This window comes from Silene latifolia, chromosome Y (assembly GCF_048544455.1).
Source record: "Silene latifolia isolate original U9 population chromosome Y, ASM4854445v1, whole genome shotgun sequence".
NCBI lineage: Eukaryota > Viridiplantae > Streptophyta > Magnoliopsida > Caryophyllales > Caryophyllaceae > Silene > Silene latifolia.
Window position 1 is genome coordinate 79,885,192 of NC_133538.1, and position 13,856 is coordinate 79,899,047.

At 37.6% G+C, this 13,856-nt stretch overlaps 1 non-coding gene across 1 annotated transcript; it reads left to right on the plus strand.

Moving 5' to 3' along the window:
• The first annotated feature begins 12,396 nt into the window (after nt 1-12,396).
• Nucleotides 12,397-12,503, plus strand: LOC141636967 (small nucleolar RNA R71). Its single transcript, XR_012541532.1, has one exon. It is a non-coding gene; the product is annotated as a small nucleolar RNA R71 (small nucleolar RNA).
• Nucleotides 12,504-13,856: the final 1,353 nt, after the last annotated feature.

Below are 13,856 nucleotides of genomic sequence, written 5' to 3' on the forward strand. Positions count from 1 at the left end.
GTCTCCGCATGTAGTTATCTTGAGAACATATTCTTTTAATTACTTCACTTGGTCTCTTTTGTCATGTAGATTTCATCTATTCGAGACCATAGATCTCATCTATTTGTGTACACTATATAAATAGGTATACAAATCATTCTTTAATCATTCTTTCTTGCGTAGATCTCATTTACACAAGTACACAAATTTTTCTTGGTGTTCTTTGTGTCTTCATTTTTCTCCCACTCTATCTTTAGAATGAATATACTAGAGATTCAAAGATAGCTTATGAGACATAAATAATGATTTTGACGTATAAGGAGGACTATCTCATAGGTTGACTAATTGTTTTAGATTTGATAAGTGTACTTGGTGATAGACATTCCTTTAAGAGAATTCATCAACTCAATATCACTTTATAATTGATCACACACAAGCCTTAAGCTTGTGGACATATAATGAATCCCATCATTATAGTTGTCCATTCACTACTACAAAAATAAGCTTAGAGAACTGTTGAAATGAGCTTTAGAGAACACCTTAGAGGCGTTCTTCAACTCAGTGTTCTCTAAAGCTTTGAGAACGCTTGGAAGAGGCATTTTGTATTCACAATCATAGATAACAATTGAAATGAGCTTTAGAGAACACCTGATAGGCGTTCTCTTTTACTAGGAAAAGAGAACGGTTGGGTAGGCTAACAAGTCTCTATCCCTCTTGGTTTAAAAAAAATATATATAAATGATAATTGGATGAAAATTAATATATTTATCCTCATTAAAATCAAAAACAAAATACAAATATACTTGTTCCACAACTAGAGCCAAAACAGCCAGCAAATTAACAAAATCATATTACATCACTTCAGATTAATAGCATAGCACTACATGTACACATAATCTCATATTTAATTCATGCTGCAACTTCACCTGCATATCTTACAGCAACGTCAATTGATCCACTCGGAAGAAAGGAGAGATAAAAGGATAAAATGTTTCCGGTGATAACCTGTCACTAATAACAAGAACAGCCATACTTAAGACATGAGTAGTAGAAATGAGAAATAAAATGGGCAGTGAGTACGATAAAGATGTAAATACACATAGTTCTAAAAGGTATTATCATTTGTCAAATGTCAATGAGCGAAGATGATAAATAATTTCATACTGAGATTTAAGAGAACTAAAAATAAACAAATGACACTCGAAACTTCAGTTTAGACCAAAAACATGACGATTATTTAGCCAGACATAACAAAATGAATGGAAAAAGAACTGCATTAAGAGCATGTGATGCATACATAACGCGTACTATAGTTCAAAAATTAAAGTGGAAGGCTCGTGTAAGGCTCTGCTACCAGCTATGATTTTCGGATAAGGAAAAATATATTATAAAGTACAAGCAAGGAAGTAAGAAACAATCTCAAACCAACTACCTCCACAACTTAGTAGTAACCCTTACCCTTACCACATACTTTCTTAACAAATTCTCATTTGTTTCATTCATAAAAAATAAAATAATTGAATCTCTAAAGAATAAGGGCATCTAGTCAACATACGAAATACTCAAAATAAAGGAAACAAGTTATATATATATATATATATATATATATATATATATATATATATATATATATATATATATATATATATATATATATATATATATGAAACGTTTTTTTGTCGGACTTTATCAAGAAATTCAAACAAAAAAGGACATCATCATGTATTTCTCACACCTACACATCATCAGCATTACATCTGAAAATGGAAGCATATATATGAAGTTTAAGCAAATGTGAGCATAGAATAAGGAATACAACATTGAGAAACGCAACGATACCTGCATAACTATATGCCACTGTTGCTCCCTCGAGTAAACAAAACATTCTTACTCGCAGCAATTGGAAAGTTGTGTTCTCATGCCACAAAAGTGTCTAGCGCACCATAGTTAGCATCTTTACTATCTTCTATCTCTAAAAGTTGTCATTCAAGTGAATTTCAGTTCATCAATAATGGCATACTGTGCCAATAATAAAACCATCATCTATCGAACTTTAAAAATACCATAAAAGCACAATTACACTAGTACATACATATTACTAAAACAGACAATAGAGAACCAACAATCATGAACAAAGTTAAGCCAGGTGAATCCACGACCATATCTTGGTATGGATTTGACCAATTTCTTAACATACCCATTGAATTACTTGATTGGGTTTCAATGTATGTTTCACCATGACAACCCCAACAAGCATAGTTCTCACGAAACCCATTATGCTTTATCTAGTTGAGAGTTATGATCATGAAAATTACCTTGGGAATACGAATAGGACTCTATGCGGCGGCATACACACAAACCTTCGTAATTTTCTGCCCTTCCTGAACATAAAAAAATGATTTAAAATTGTGCCGTAACCTTTCCACTGATGCCAAACAAAGAGTCAACTGCATACCTACTTAGGAACGTGTACGAAACACGGAAACGAAAGGGATAACAATTTAGGATCAACAAACATTTATGTTCGTTCTTTCAAACTGTCTAATGAAATGTAAAACAAATTACAATGAGCCAAGAATAGAAATAGGAGAACCTTTTAAAAGAGAGTCGATCATATCGAATGAAAGAAAAAACATAGCAAGCTATTAGCATCCTATATTCTTTACATTATCCACACTTGACCCTTACCCATATGATCACCATATCTAAGGCAGTTGGCTCTTAATAGGCGAACCATCAAATAGAGTCTGAAAGAATGAACAAAATTGACATTGACAGTCTTAAAATGGTCTAGTATAAACTTACTTGTCATTTATTTTGCATCTTCTAAGCTGTTCTATAGCAGAGTGTTTAGATCTTAGAGTGTTGGCCTTCTGATCACTGTTATTTCCATCAACTTTCACCCACAATTCCCCTGTAAAAATGGTCACTACAAGTGACTTAAAACCTTTTATATAACTGTGTAACATGAAATTGCTGAGTAAAAGTTTAATCATTTAGCAATTGACAAATTTTTAAACAACTAGATACAATAACTTCAAACTCTACATTAAATTGCCAGCAGCATTATAGCTTCATTCCATCAACATTCAACATTATAGCTTCATTTTATCTACCTCTTTCCTGCAACACTATAAGACCTCTCTTTTAAATATTTTGTTCTGTTAAGCAAAGCCAAATATGAGTATCTTATCTTTATCTACTTCCTTTAGCAAATTCTTTTCCAATACAAAGACAAATACGAGATAAAGTATCGCTTGGGGTTAAGCTTTACCAACAGTGTGCTACGATTTTCTCTCCTAGTATCTTTATCTGTGAAAAAAATTACATATTCAAAATTAAGAAACCACTTGAGTTAACTGACTCATTCCCATGAAACAATGTCCAAACTTCCGCGAGAACTAATTATCGCCACCCAAATTGAAGTCACATTTGTGCACAAAATTGTTTGTAGGCAGAATAAGTGGTTAAAACTTTGTATAACTAGTTGGCTCAACAAACACAGACTTTTTCATTTGCTATCCACAGATTGGCTAATGCTTTAATTGAATTATATCTACCAGGAATTATAATAATTAGTCTTGTATGGCAAAGTACATGACAAGCTAAGACATATCATTTAGCATACACAGATGCCTTGTACTCTTCCCAGCTACCATTGAAATTATCTTTTTTATACTCCTTCCATCCAAAGCATTTGTTTACTTTTGATTAAAAAACCTCTCAAAAAGAAAAAAGTAAACAAATGAATAAGACCGAGGGAGTAACTATATTACACCTGAAATATAACTAAAAAAATGAATTCCAACCAGATATGGCAACACTTGAAATAACTGAATGAGGCATTTCAACAAACAGTTGAGGTGCATTAAGAAATAACAGCAATACAACTGTCACAGCATCACATGTAGGTTGACATTGTCACCGCTAGAGAACAAACACTATTTCTAAGCATTTACATGAACTATTGATCGGAGCCATTTGGTGTTCACAATTAAGCATATGTGGTCGTTGGTCAATGGTCGATACAAAACACAATTTATACTTCACAAACAACTCTACAATTAGTAAAGAGGCAAGTAAAGGTCGGATCCTAAGGGACGGGTATTGAAATGAAGATTCTATTGTAACTAGTGGTGTCTAGAGGTGTCACAAATTGGGTTGATGTAGAAGGTTACTAAACTAAGATAGCAATGAAAATAAACTAACAAGATAAATAAAATAAGGGTGTAAACAATTGATTAAAAGCACTAGGGTGTCATGGGTTCATAGGGGAATCATGGGATATGATCATACAAACATGTTCTCAAATTATAAGCAAGCAATTATTGTTGTGATGGATTGAGTTGGGTTATATCTTACAATCCTAGGAAAGTTTGGGTCCCGGAGCCGAATCTCTTGGATTGTACAACACCTACAAGTCGACTTAATCTTCCCTACTTAACACATGCATGGTCTAACAAGACTCGAGTTGGGTTATGTCTTACAAGTCAAGTTGAAAGGATAGAAGATGATAGTAAATGCAAGGATTCATAGGCTTAGCATTTCATCAAATATAACATGTGCATGTATTAAGATCAAAACAAGCAAGCAAATAAGATATGAAAGCATATTAATTTAAGCATGAATCATTCCCCATGTTGGTTTCCCCTAATCACCCATTAAACCCTAGCTAAGAGACTACTCACTCATTATCATATTGATCATGCTAGAAAGGTTGTCAATCATACTAACATAATGAAACATGATGAATAAATGAAAGTAATTAGCAGTAATTAAAAAGGGATTAAGAGATTATACCTACTAATGATTCCAATAATAAAGCAAGAATAATAGAAGTACTTGAATCCTAGATTGAGAGGTTGTCAATCCCCCAATAATAACCCAAATAATCTTCAATTACCCAAAATAAAGTAAGAACAAGAGAGAGATTAAAGAACTAAAACTTGGATTAAAACTTGATTAATATTTGATTACAATATTGAAGAGAGATTTGATTGATATTAACTACCCTAATTATTGATAAGAAGAACATGCTCCTCTAATTAGACTAATGGGGTATTTATAGTGAAAATTAGGGAGGATGCATTAGGGTTAACTAAGGGCTAAACTAGTAATTACACTTTTTAAGTTGAGCAAGGAGCCTCCGGGATTATCCGAGAGAAGGGCTTCTCTTATCGATGCTTGAGGAATGAAAACGTGCTGTGCTGCGATCCGTGTGGATGGGAGTCGGGACGGCCGGATCTGGGCTGAGGAATCCGAGCGGATTCTTGGGCAAGACGCTCGGATTGGCGAGGGGGAATCCGAGCGGATTCCTTTGAGGGACGCTCGGATTGGCGAGGACGGACGGATTCTCTACAATCCGTTCGGATTGTAGTTCAAAGAACTTTCCTTCTTCTTTTTCTTCCCTTTTCTTCATGAATTCCTTGGGGATTTCCTTGGGGGCTCAAGGATCCTTTTCTCAACAATGCTCTTCTACTATGCTATGTACAAAGGCCTTCTAGTCTTGTCTCTCCTTGATACTTGGTCATTGAATATGATCAATTTAGCCTTGTTTTGCCATGAAAATGCAAGATTCTTACTCCTTTCCTACCAAGGGATCAAAATCTCAAAGAATATGCAAAACAAAGAACTAAAGATAAGAAATGACCCAAATAGGCACTAAAAAGCATAGAAACAATGTTAATTCGGGGCTAAATATGCGCTAATTATGGTCACATCAAATATCCCCAAACCGAACCTTTGCTCGTCCGAGTAAAGAGGTGACAAAGACTAGGACCAATACTAACCTAACCTAATAATAATAGCCGATATGAGACAATTAGCGGGTCTCACTCCGCCCTTCAACTCACAACAAGACAACCATGAGGTAGGATGCCTTCTTGCAAGGCAAGGTGGGTCTTGCCAAAATGGCGACACATCCAAACTTTAAAGCACACAAAAACACATAATGGATGCATCTACAAAAAGAATAGCCACTTTCCTCATCTAAGTGGCGGAAATTATCTACAAGGGAAGCAATTCAAGGGTACACAATCCTTCATAGATGCAATTTGTTCAAACTACTAAGCCTAGAAGGATACCAATAAATCACCTCCAAGTTGTGTCAAGCTAGGGTACCTTTGTCCTCAATCGTTAAATGCTTTTGTCAAGAGTAGACTCCCTATGGTGTTAGAAACACTGGAGGATCGCGGAATTCCCCCTCTTGCCTAGACAAGAAGAAGGGTCGTCCCCTCTCTACCATGCACAAAAATGGATACGGTGGATAAAGGGATCGATAGTTTTTGAGTTTCATTTTGGGAGTTTGCTTTCATTTTTGTTTTCCCCCCAAATTTCTTTGGCATTTGACTTTTTGAGAACACTTTCTTTGCCATTCTTTTTGATTTTTGGCATTTCAATACTTGACAACTTTTTGCATTTCTTTTGTACATTTTCAAAGTCACCCCAATTAGTAACGAGGGTGCCTTGTATTTGAAGTTTTAGGAGTCTATTTTTGCTCCTCTTTTCATTTGATGCATTTTTGCAAACTTTCTTTCACTTTTCATTTCATTGAACTCAAATTGATTTGTTTTTGTGCCCATTCCCTTTGATGACAAAAATGTATGGTAGAATATGGATGAATGATGGAAGTATGCATGGTTTCAAGGGTCACCTTGGAATAAACGGTAGCCAAGGAGTTATCACACCACAAGGTACTCTTGACTAGGCCTTAAACCATGGGTCAAAGGATACTAGCATGACACATCCTAGGGTGTTTTACAAGTATTCTAACAAGCAAAGTCTTAAGAATAAAAAGCATCTACTAGGGCCTATATACACTTGTCAAGCTTCCAAAGTAGATGGTTTCGCAAAGTTTTTCTAACATGCAAACTACATGCCATGATGCAACTAGCATTTATACATCCTAATGCAAATGATTCTACCAACTAATATGACATATAAACTAAATGCAAGTCCTAAATTCACATTGTTTTTACCGCATCAATCAAAATAAAGCCACATAGTCATTAACATAAAGAGGAAAAAGGAGATTGGAAAGATCATACCATGCGGTCTTCAATATCCTCATGTCTCGGATGTGGCGTAGTCAATCAAAGTGAACAAGGATGAACAAACACAATATATACAAGACAATATATACAAAGGAAATGAACTTGTTTTTGGTTTTTCAATTTTTCAAATTTTTATGATTTTTGAAATTTTTCAATTTTTATGGTTTTTGAATAAAAGTTAAGTGTTAGAATTCCCATCCCCACACTAATATGGGCATTGTCCTCAATGGCCAAAAAGATGGAAATTATGCAAAGATGATGCATGATTTCTATACTAAATGCAATTCTACACTAAGCTATACTACATGATGCATGGTTTTTGTTATGACGGAGAGGATAATTTAGATTACCTCCCGTTGCGTATGCATTAACTTCCCCAAACCAAGTAAGACACTATTGCTAATGTCAAAGCATGGGGGAGTTCATGCACACACTATACTATGCATGAAGCTAGATTGTCATTTTGGATTTTACAAAAATGGGAACAATAAAGTAAGAACACCTCAATGGAACCGAGGTGTGAGTCCTTTGGTGTTGCTAGGACTAAACCAACAATGATCAAAATAAAATACAAAGAGATATAGACAAACCATGGGAGTGTAGGAGTCTCCAAGGCTAGTCTTCCATCATGCTACTATCACCATCACTTCCCTCATGAGAAGTGGTCACATTGCCACTTTCCTTGGCACTTTCTTCTTTGCTTTCTTCATCACCATCTTCACTATCTCCTTCTTCATCTCCACTTGCTCTTTCCTCAATGTTGTCATCAATCTCCTCATCATTTCCAACAACCTCATTGTCTTCCACCACGTCCCTTGATGCACCCGGAAATAAGGCTTCTTTATCCGCCCAACTAGGCAAAGGACAAGATGGATCGAGGAGTCCTTGCCTAGCTAGATGTAGGAGGGGAGGATATTGAGCCAAATATGCATTCTTCCGATCTTCATAAGCTTGCTTGTGCATGGCTTGCATAAGAAGAGTTACATAGTCTTTCCCAATTTCAACTCCTTGCGGTTTGAACTCTTCATAATCATAGGGGTAAGGTGGTATAACAATGGAAGAGGAGGGAGTTTCATGATCACCCTTTTGTTGTTGAATGATGTACTAGGCTTCCTTGGATAGGGGAAGTAAATAGTTGGTCCGGTGGACACTAAGACGGCAAATCTTTGCGGGTAAAGTGAATGATCGAGCCTCACTAGTAAGCCACCCATACTTGGTATCAAGGGGATTGTGAGCAACCCACTTAAACTTGTTAATCAAGATGGACATATCAATAAGATGGCCACCATCCTTAGCCGTGTACTTGCTATCCTTATTGAAATTAGGATCAAAGTGCTTGGCTAGGACCGTGACAAGGCCGCCATTAACAATTACGGTTTGACCCTTCTTCCCACTATCTACATGGAGCCATCTATCAACCAATAGCCTCAAAGAATTGTAAGGCTTGGTGTGAATTCTTCCAATATTCAAAGTTGATTCAAGGAGAATAAAATCGAGTCCCGTGAAATGATTGGTGTCTTTCCTAGCAATTATGGTATTTCCCACAACTTTGTGCCATATTCTTATGCCCGGATGATGGACCAAAAGAGCACGACAAGCTTTAAAATCTTCAAATTTCTTCCCGGAGATTGCCTCCCAAAGAGGCTCGGGATCATACTTCCCATATTGCTTATAAAATTTATGTTCATCGCTAAGACCCAAAATTTCACCCAATTCCGGAAAGGTAATGCGTCTACTAGTGTTAGCTAGACGAAACTCAATATTTTCCCTATTCTCAACTTTTGTCACTTTTAAAGAACTTAAGAATTCCAAGACAAGGGAGGGGTATGTTACTTCCTTCATTTCAAACAATTTCTTTAAACCCATGGCATTGAAAAAGACTCTTGTTTGTTCAAGAACACCCAACTTCTCTAAAGCATCTTGGCATATGAATTTGGTGGATTGAATTTGTTTCATAGCAAACTTGACAAATGTATTTCTATGGGAATCGGAAATGAATGTTACCTCCGGATAATGCAAGAGTTGACTAATTACCGGAGTAGAGGGTGATGCTTCCATAGAAATTTGTTGAGGTTGTTGCACTTCCAAGCTTGGTGTTGATACCACCATTGCCAAAGCTTTCTTCATTTGTAGAGCTTTTTGCCTTTGAGAGAGAGTTGTAGCCTTTGGTGCCTTTGTTGCCTTTGCTTTTGCTTTTGTTGCTCCCTTTGTTCTTGCCATTTGATGAGCTAACCAAGAAAAAGATCCAAAATCTTCAATTTGTAGAATGCCCAAATCGATTTTGAAGGTGAAAGGCTTTGCCTTTATGAGAACAAAAATCGACTCAAAGGTGAAGATTTTGTGCTTGGTTTTGATTGTTAATGAAGATGGAGTGATTGATTTGTTATTTGAAAGATGGTTTGATTTGATTTTGGTGAGTTTTGTTGAGGGTTTTTGTTTTTGAGATGGAGAGGATGAGGGTTTTGATGTTATGGGTAGTGTTTATGAGTGAATGAATGAATGAATGAAGGTGGGGTGGGTATTTAAAGAACTCGACAATTTTAGGACGCAGGGGCAATCCGTGCGGATTGGGCGCAATCCGCTCGGATTCTCAAACTTCAAAATTTCAAAATCCCGCCTAAAGACGGCGGATTCGGGAATCCGCTCGATTCTTCCGAGATGAGACGGGCGGATTTCGTGCGGACGACGGATTCTTGTCCGAGATTTTTCTTTGTTTTTCTTCACCGCAAGACGGCGTCTTTTTCAAAAGACGGACGGATTCTGTGAGACGGGCGTCTTTCCGGAATCCGCTCGGATTCTTCAACGATCAAGAATTTTTGCAATTTCAGCTCACCCAAGACGGGCGTCTTCTCGGCAGGACGCTGATCCTCTGCAGACGGGCGGATTCTCGTGAATCCGCTCGGATTGGTCCTTGTGTACACGGATTCAGTTCCATCCGTGCACAAACGCATTCCCTTATCATTCTTTCTTTCAAATCTTGTGTTCTTCATTGTGGGGGCACTACTAAGGCATGAATAGCCTAGGCAATTGCCATCCCCACACTAAGGTAAAGCACTACACATCAATTAAAATCATTAGTCCCTCCCTCACTTCTCTCTTATATGACAATTATTTTGATCAAAGTAAAAATAAATCCAAAAATGACAAAAATGCAATACAAAAATTGAAAAGTAAGTTAGGGGGTTAGAAATATTTACAAGTGGTGGTTTAGGGAGGACTCCACCAAACTCTCATTCTTGATGAGATGTCAAGGAGGCATGTTCAAGGTGTTGTTGATGTTGCTCAACACCTTGAAGAAGTAATCAAAAGCTTGTTCATTGTTATGGTAGAGGTCCTCAATAGACCGTGGCCCTTGTTGTTGATCATGATCGATGGCATGCCCAATGTAGGGATTAAAGATCCCTTCAAATTCGTCGTCCCAAAGACCACAAACTTCATTGAGTTGATCATTGAAAATCTCTTGCTTAGATGGAGACAACTCTCCCAATTTCTTCTCTTGGCCAATGAGGCCATCTTCTTCTTCCTTGGTTGATTTTGATGAGCTTTGCAAGCTCTTCTTGTCACAATTCACTTGCTCTTTGAATGGAGCATCTTCAACTTTCTTCCTCCATTGGAGTTCCGATTTCTTCTTCTCATCTTTCCTATATAATGATCAATCATGAAACATGGCTCATGCAAACGAGGAGCTCTCATGGTCTTGTCAAGATTAAAAGTTATACTTTCATCTCCCACTTCTAGAGTGAGCTCTCCATGTTTCACATCAATCACCGCACCCGCGGTGTGTAGGAAAGGTCTTCCTAAGATGATTGGAATGTTGGAATCTTCCTCCATATCAACAATGACAAAGTCTACCGGGATGAAAAACTTCCCAATTTGCACGGGGACATCTTCCCATATCCCTAGCGGTGTCTTCGTCGATCTATCGGCCATTTGAAGAGTGATATTGGTACATTTAAGCTCTCCCATTCCCAACCTTTTACTTACCGAGTACGGCATGACACTCACACTAGCCCCTAGATCACATAAGGCCTTGTTGATCGTTGTGTCGCCAATGGTACACGGTATTGAGAAGCTTCCCGGATCCTTTAGTTTTGGAGGTGAACTCCCTTGAAGTATGACACTACTCACCTTGGTGAAGGCGATAGTCTCAAGTTTCCGGATCGACTTCTTCTTTGTGAGGATATCTTTCATGTACTTTGCATAGGCCGGAACGTGATTGATTAATTCCGTGAAAGGAATTGAGACTTCTAAGTTCTTCACAATCTCCATGAACTTCCCAAGTTGATCATCAAATTTAGGCTTGGCTTGTCGACTTGGAAAAGGAAGTCTAATCACAATGGGCTCCTTTTCTTTGGCTTTGTCTTCATTTTTCTTTGAGCTTTCTTCTTTTGATGATTCCCCTTCTTTGGGTCCTTGCACCACAACTTCATTCTCACTAGCTCTCACAACTTCATCCTCAACTTGCTCCTTCGGTGCTTCATATCTTGTACCACTTCTCAAGTGAATGGCACTAACCGTTTCATGTCTAGGGGGGTTACTTTGAGGTGGTAATTGCCCCTTTTGTCTTTGTGAGCTAGAAGATGCTAGTTGAGTTAATTGTGTTTCCAACATCTTGGTGTGAGCTAGAATGTTGTTGATGGTGGTGTCTTTTGCTTGGCTATCTTTTTGCATTTGGGTGAAAAATTCTTGTTGATTCTTTTGCATTTGGAGGACCGCTTTTTGGACATCAAAACTTTGGTCATTGTGGTGATTGTATGGATTTTGATTTTGGTAACCTTGGTTTTGATTGAAAAAGGGTCTTTGATTTTGATTTCTCATGGGTGGTGGAGTGTATGTTGTTTGAGGGTTTTGAACATTTTGGCTTTTGTATGAGAGATTTGGATGGAACTTGGTGTTTTCATTGTAAAAATTTGAATAAGGGGTACCACTTTTGTAAGCTTGGAAAGCATTAACTTGTTCGGTTGTTCCCCTACACTCACTTGAGTCATGACCCAAGGTTCCACAATTCTCACATATCCCGCTTGGGATTGATGAGGATGTCGTCATGGCATTGACATGATGCTTTGATGATTTTGAGTTTTCCTCAAGTCTAGCCATAGCTTGTTCAAACTTCAAGTTGATTGTGTCAATGTGAGCACTAAGTTGAGCACCCAATTGAGTAACGGTGTCCACTTCATACTTTCCTCCTCTAGTAGCCTTGCGAGGCCTACTATATTGCGAATTATGGACCGCCATTTCCTCAATCTTGTTCCATGTTTGATTGTCATCAACTTCGGTGAACATTCCATTTGATCCCATATTGAGAATGTTCCTTGAATCTTCATATAAACCATTCCAAAATTGTTGCACTAAAAACCATTCGCTAAGTCCATGGTGAGGACATGAGCGACAAATACCTTTGAACCGCTCCCAAGCTTCATACAAAGATTCTTCATCCCTTTGCTTAAAACCCGTAATTTGAGCTCTTAGCATATTGGTCTTTTTCCTGGGTAGAATTTTTTGTAGAAAGCTAGAGCTAGCTTCTTCCAAGAATCTATTCCAAGGGTGGCCTTATCAAGGCCCTTCAACCATTGCTTTGCGGTGCCGATTAACGAAAAAGGAAATAAGACCCATCTTATTTGGTCTTGAGTCACGCCCGTTTGAGAGATAGCTTCACAATAATCACAAAAGGTTTCCATATGAGAATGAGGGTCCTCACTAGGCATTCCCCCGAATTGGCTCCTCTCAACTAGTTGGATGAAGGCGGACTTGGCAATAAAGTTTCCGGTAAGATGTTGTGGGGTAGGAGTACCATTTGGTAGATCCTCCTCGGTGGGTATAGAGTGTGACGAGAATTTAGGCATTGTAGGTGGATTTTGTGTGGTATTGTTTAATGGGTTCTCTTCTCCTTCTATTGCGAAAGGATTGACAAACTCACTAGTGGGTTGAACAACTTCACCAACACCTCCCAAATTCCTCCTAACAAGTCTCCTATTATTCGTCAAGGTTCTTTCGATTTCACGGTCAAAAGGTAACAAATCTCTTTGTAACCTTCTAGACATGCAAAATATCAAACAACTAGAAAACAATTAGAACAAACCTTGAGGAGTTTTACTTCCCCAAGGTGAAGAAAGACACAACTAAAAACAATAAAAGAAATCTTAAATCAATTAAACACCATCCCCGGCAACGGCGCCATTTTTGATCGGAGCCATTTGGTGTTCACAATTAAGCATATGTGGTCGTTGGTCAATGGTCGATACAAAACACAATTTATACTTCACAAACAACTCTACAATTAGTAAAGAGGCAAGTAAAGGTCGGATCCCAAGGGACGGGTATTGAAATGAAGATTCTATTGTAACTAGTGGTGAATAGAGGTGTCACAAATTGGGTTGATGTAGAAGGTTACTAAACTAAGATAGCAATGAAAATAAACTAACAAGATAAATAAAATAAGGGTGTAAACAATTGATTAAAAGCACTAGGGTGTCATGGGTTCATAGGGGAATCATGGGATATGATCATACAAACATGTTCTCAAATTATAAGCAAGCAATTATTGTTGTGATGGATTGAGTTGGGTTATATCTTACAATCCTAGGAAAGTTTGGGTCCCGGAGCCGAATCTCTTGGATTGTACAACACCTACAAGTCGACTTAATCTTCCCTACTTAACACATGCATGGTCTAACAAGACTCGAGTTGGGTTATGTCTTACAAGTCAAGTTGAAAGGATAGAAGATGATAGTAAATGCAAGGATTCATAGGCTTAGCATTTCATCAAATATAACATGTGCATGTATTAAGATCAAAACAAGCAAGCAAATAAGATATGAAAGCATA